This window comes from Papaver somniferum, chromosome 3 (assembly GCF_003573695.1).
Source record: "Papaver somniferum cultivar HN1 chromosome 3, ASM357369v1, whole genome shotgun sequence".
Taxonomy (NCBI): Eukaryota; Viridiplantae; Streptophyta; class Magnoliopsida; order Ranunculales; family Papaveraceae; genus Papaver; species Papaver somniferum.
The window spans coordinates 188,403,052-188,409,957 of record NC_039360.1 but is presented as its reverse complement, the minus strand read 5'-3'; positions in this window follow the sequence as shown (position 1 = coordinate 188,409,957).

The following is a 6,906-nucleotide window of genomic DNA, read 5'->3' as shown; positions in this document are numbered from 1 at the left end:
CATCTAAGAAATGTGATTATAACACAAGAAATAGTTGATTATGTAAAGAAAACTAGATCTTATCAGGGTGTAGTGGGCGTAAAATTAGACATGGCTAAAGCATTTGATAAAATGAAGTGGGCTTTCTCATAAAAAAATTATGAAAAATTTAGGTTTCTCTCAAAAATGGTGTCAACTCCTTAATCACTGCTTAAGTACCTCAAAGGTTTCTCACTCACAAAAGAACTCAGGTGAGACTCCATTCACCATATTTAATAATCCTCTGCGTGGAACTATTTAGTAGGCTTCTCACTAATGTTGATTAGAATAAGATAATTGAACAAATAAAACCAGCTACAACAATTCCAAAACTCTCCACCGTTTCTTTGCAGATGACTGCATACTCTTCACAAAAACTACAGGAAGGTGTATCACAAATTTGAAAGACATAATCAATAAGTTTACTTCTTCCAATGGTCAATTAATAATTAAATCTGGAAACATCTTGTATCTTCTTCAGTAAGAATCTTAGTGCAGCTGCATGTGGAGGCATGTCTATAATGGTAAACATGAAACTAATTGATCTGAATGAAAAATATCCAGGTACAAATCTGATCATTCTAAAAAGTAAAGACATGAGTATGGATTCTACTACTGAAACAATACAGTTCAAACTTCAAGGATGGTAAGGGAAATTAATAAATCAAGCTGGGTGAGAAACACAGATTAAAGCTTCTCTTGCAACTACTGTTTAATAGTAAATGAGTCTTTTTGAACTCCCTGACAAGACTCATAACAAAATCAATAAGGTGTAAAGAACTTACTACTTGAATGAACAAGGTAATAAATGTTTTAATTTCATAGCTTGGAGAATGTGAAATGTACCACAAAGTTCAACATTTTCTCTCGAAGTATTGTCAAGATATTCTTCTTACCAATAAAAATATGAGTAGGTACAAAAATGACATCAAGAACCTATGTCCTTTTTTTCTATCATCTAGCTTGTACAGTGGTAAGGCAACCCCTTTCGTCCATAGTGCGGGCGGGAGGTAAGGGATTGATTCCCACTAGGGAAGGTTGGATCCCCCATTTTCACCAATTTCCTCTATAGATAGAGTTGAGATTGGGTCTTGTTGATGGGGTGACAGTTGGATTAGTCGTGGGGCTAGTCCATCTTGATAGTTTTCCTTAGGTGGTGGGTTTCGCTGCGCCGTACCAAAAGAAATAATAATTTATGTCCTCTTTGCAGACAAGAAGAAGAAACCTTTAGTCACCTACTGATGAATTGAAATTACTATGACTATGCACATCTGAAAGCCTACCAATCGAAAGCCTAGAATTCTTCGTTGTGCCTAGAATTCTTCATCAATCGAAAGCCTACCAGAATAACCCGCAGATTTGGATATTTTCTTGGTTTTTCAACTCTAATTTTCTTGAAGCAAAAAGCTCTAAATTAGCTAACCTAGATGCTTGCGCTCTTCGACACATCTGAAAAGTCAAATATGAAAAAGTGTTTGAGAATAGACTGCACATGCAAAAAAAAAGAATTAAATATATAATTACATTTAAGAAAAGCCTTGTTATATCTTACTCGACTGACTCATCTGATACTCGTTATATCCGACTAAAAAATTATTGAAATAGTAGCCTAACTGAAAACTTTTGAATCTAGTTAGATATCTACCTTACGAGTCAGGTACTATTCAAATACTTCCAAGTTAGATAATTGAACAAAAAACCAATCGATATGACATCTGACTCAAGCCGAGTCAGATACCGAGTTAGATCAAAACAAACAAAGTGTAACTTCAATCAATTTCTTTATTACTACATGTTCCTTATCAATTGTGGTAAGTAGAGTGTAGAGTAGACCTTTTAAAACTGCAAATCAATGTGTTAAATGTGTCATATTAATTAGAGATGTCACTAAAGCCTAGTTAGCAACTCGGGGTACGGGTAGTAGTTCGAGATAGCATACGTACGGGAATTATACGGATTCGGATAGGTCGGATTCGGTAAACAAGTCGGTCAACGATTCATTGTTCGAAACGGATACGTACGTGTATAATTCGTTTTAGAAATGTAAGCTCGGTATTCAAAATTCGCCATTATTAAATAATAAAATTTTAGGGTGGTTAGTATAATTTGTGTTAGAAAACCGAATATATATTAAATATCATTCAATTATATCAACCACGAGTGGTTGGCCTAGTGGTTCAGAGGTAGGGTAAGGGAGTAGGAAGTCCCTCACGAGATCGAATCTTGTCAAATGTTTTTTGGAAACCCAGTAAGGGAAATGGGAAGTTGGGCTTAACTTAGTGATTTGTTCCAAATAATTCGAGAATTGTGCAGAATCTCCATATAATCCACGTACCAGATCCGGCGTTTAAGTTATTCAGAAGTATCATTCGGATTCGGTCTTTATTTCAAATAGATAAATTCAGGATAATATCATAATTAGTCATGAAATCCTGCATTCTTTTAGAAAAATAAAAAAATAAAAAAAAAAGTTAAAAATGGTTATATGACAATTTAAGCTTGACCTCTCTAAAGCTTTCGATAGATTAGAATGGACCTTTATTATTGTTGTATTCAAGAAACTAGGATTCTCTGACGACTGGTGTTAGTTAATTCTTCAATGTATCAGTACGGTTTCTTATTATGTTCTAATAAATGGTTCACTGGGGAGGTCTTTTTCCCTTCCAGGGGCATAAGGCAAGGGGATTGTCTTACCCCTTATATTTTCATCATGTGTATGGAGATTCTATATCAACTGCTGCTAAAAGGTGAGTCTGATAATTTGATTTAGGGGTTTAAATTTAGAAACAACGGTCCTTCGATTTCTCATTTATTTTTCGCTGATGATTGCATGTTGTTCTCTAAGGCTTCCCTTACTTATGCTAGAAACCCTAAGAAGATTATAAATAAATTTTCCAAAGCTTCTGGTCAAGCTATAAATTTTGAAAAGTATGGTTTTTTCACGAGTGCTAATATGCATCATAAACATATTAAAATGTTATCTAGGTCTCTTGGGATTAAATTCTTGTCTAGTTCTGAGAAATACCTTGGCAATCCTTTGTTTATTAATAGAGACAAATCTAAATCCTTCAATTTTTGCTAGACAAGATCTATTCTAGATTAAGTAACACGAAAAAAACGAATTTAAATGAGGCTGGTAGAACTGTGGTTACCAAACAAGTTCTGTCTAGCCTAGATGTTTATTATACATCTTGTTTTCCTTTTCCTAAGAAGTTTACTTCAAAAATTGATTCTATTCAAAGAACTTTTTGGTGGTCTAAGAAAAACCCTCGTAGGGATGCTTATTTTTGTCTTGGATGGATATTGGAAAGTCTAAGAATTGTGGTGGTCTTGGTATTAGAAACACTTATGCTACAAACAGGGTTTTCATCTCTAAATTAGGTTGGAGGATTAGTCAATACCCTGGTCATTTGGTTTTTAGATTCTTGAAAGACAAGTATTTTCCTAATCAAAACTTGTTGGAAATTGATAAAGAAGCTTATACTTCCTCTTGGATTTGGAAAGGTATAGTAAATAGTTTGAATTTCTTAAGATCCAATATAGTCAGTAAAATCAATATTGGTAATTCCACAAGAATTTGGTCTTCTAACTGGTTGTCGTATGCTACTTTGCCTCATTTGCCTATTAATCCTGATTTTAATAATTATACATTTGTCAGTGAACTTATTGATGTGCATTCTAATTCTTGGAATCTAAGTCTTCTGAACTCTTTGTTTTCCCCTGAAGATGTGATTAAAATTAAGTCTATTAGGTTAAATCCTATGTATGAAGATAAAATCATGTGGCCTCACATAAAAGATGGTAATTTTACTATTAAATCAGCTTATAAAGCTTATACAAATAAAAGTAGTACAACTGAAGATTCTGCTTTTTGGAAGAAAAAAAAATTGGTCTCTGCAGTGTTTGCCTGAAATCAGGTTTTTTATGTGGAAGTTGTTTGCCCATATGCTTCCGGTTAACTCTACTATGAAATTTTATAATAATTCTATTGATGATACATGTCCACTTTGCAAAAATGACGTTGAAACTGTTCTTCATTTGTTTATCCAGTGTCCTTTGGCATCTCATATATGGTTTGGTTTATCTCTGCAACATTTAGTTTCGTCTAATTTATCCTGGATTTATGATTTCTTTCTTAGCTGGTTTGACAAGAAGTTAGGCCAGTCACCTTTTGCTGTGAACTGGCCTAGTATTGGTGTGATTGTCATGTGGTGTATTTGGAAACTAAGATGTGATGTGGTTTTTAAAAGAGTTTCCATAAATCTGGAAAAAGTCATTCTGAATACTAGAAGAATGATTAACACCTATGTTGTTCCTTGTTTTCCATCTCAAGTTCTTAGAAAAGATGTTAAAACTCCTACTAATGTTGTCAACCATGTATTATTATTAGATGCCTCTTTTAAAAACTTTAACATGGGTGTGGGTCTGATCTTCTGTTATAATACAGGAAGAATAAAGTTTTCTCGTTGGGACTTTGGGATGATTCCAGATACAGTCAGTGCAAAGGCGACTGCTCTAACTTTGGTTATCTCCTGGGTGAAGGAGTTAAATATGTCCAAAGTTCTTTTTTCAGTGACTGTCTTCAGGTAGTGGATTTTGTTAATGAAGTCAGTTCTTCAGTCGGGTGGAGATACAACAATCTTTTAGAAGATTTTCGGGGTTTTATTTCTAGTACTAATGTATATAATGTTGTTTATGTTAAGCGTGCTAAGAATAGGTTAGCTAACCGGCTTGCACGCCGGGCTAGGAAGTTTTGTATTAAAGACTCTTGGGTCTCTTTTCCTTCTTTTTTGGACGTTCTAGTTAGGAATGAACCCATTGTGGATGTTTGTAATTTCCTTCTCTGATAATGCATGGTCGTTTCTCAGCAAAAAAATCATTCGGATTCGGTCAGTTCGGATACGTTCACGGGTCATTCGGAGAATTACTAACTAGGCACTGTAGTACATTGGTAAAGTCATTGGGTGATGATCCCAGTGCTAGGTACAGTTTAGTCCAAAAGTTATTTATTTAAAATATAGAAAATACACATACAACCTTCCTGATTTACAATTTAGCCCAAATATTTACAGTTTAGTCCAAAGTGACTCATGATGATGTCAGCAATTTTAAATAATACATAAATAATTTATCTTTTGAACCGTTTACCCAAAGTTCGCAAACTTTATATATTCAAAAAGCTCTTTCGAGATCTACAAAAAGAATACCCATATAACTATATAATTTTCATTTTTTTAAAATCTTAGTTTACATTGGTGTACTATCATGTACACATCTACAAAAATCTAGAAAATCCAAAGACAAGACAAGGTGCACCCGCTTGTACACCACATACAACTTGAACTGTCCACCTAAGTACCACTAACAAGCATGCTATTAAAATCTAACACATATAAAGTACTTAAACACATAACAAGCATGCTATTAAAATCATAAAATCCAGAAAATCGTCCATCTAAAAAACCTGTCCATTGTTCTTCTCCACTCTCTTAAGCTCCCTCGAAAAGTACCTAAACACATGGCAAGCATGCTATTGAAATCATCTCATGATATCGAAAAACAACAACTTAGGATTTCATCAAGAATTAGTTTTTTTGTATTTTTGAGAGAGCACAATGTTGTACAATTATGTAGACACCTACAAAAATCCAACATTTATACCATAAAATATGCATATATTATTGAGATAGCACAATGGTATACAACTATGTACATACCTCAAAAATACGATTAATCCAACATCCATACACACAAAACATGTCATATATATTATTGAGATTGTACAATGGTGTACACACCTAAAAAAGTCCAACAAATCCAACATACATACCCACAAAAAAGGCCATAAAATCATGAGAGAGCATAATGGTGTACAATTATGTACACGCTTACAAAAATCCATCATCTATACCCACAAAACATACATATATTTTTGAGATAGTACAGTGGTGTACAACTGTGTACACACCTATGAAAAATCTAAAAAAAAACAAACATCCATACCCACAAAACAAGTCATATATATTATTGAGATTGTACAGTGGTGTACACACCAATAGAAATCCAAACCCATAAAATCATGAGAGAGCATAATGGTGTACAACAGTGTATACCCCTATAAAAATCCAACATTTATACCATAAAATATGCATATATTATTGAGATAGCACAATGGTGTACAACTACGTACACACCTATAAAAAATCCAACACATGTACGCATTAGTGCTTTCCCTAATTTTTGGTTTTATATACATAAAATATAGTTCTCCAAGTGTACAACTATGTACACCTAAATAATAAACATGTGGACAACTATATACACCTACATAACATAACATGTGTGTACAACTATGTACACATTAGTGCTTTCCCTAATTTCTTAAACTTCAAAATGAATAACATGTCTACAACTATGTACACCTAAATAATCAGCATGTGTACAAATTAATAATTCAAAAACAAAATGTGCACAAACTAGTAAAAAAAGTGTTTAAAGTATCTGTAGATTATGGAGATAATACCAAAATAGTAGAACCGAGTGAATGTGGACAAGTGTGAATTAATAGTTGTCCAACACATGTACGCATTAGTGTTTTCCCTAATTTTTGGTTTTGTATACATAAAATATAGTTCTGCAAGTGTACAACTATGTACACCTAAATAATCAACATGTGGACAACTATATACACATACATAACATAACATGTGTGTACAACTATGTACAAATCAGTGTTTTCCCTAATTTCTTAAACTTCAAAATGAATAACATGTCTACAACTATGTACACCTAAATAATCAGCATGTGTACAAATTAATAATTCAAAAACAAAATGTGCACAAACTACTAAAGAAAGTGTTTAAAGTATCTGTAGATTATGGAGGTAAT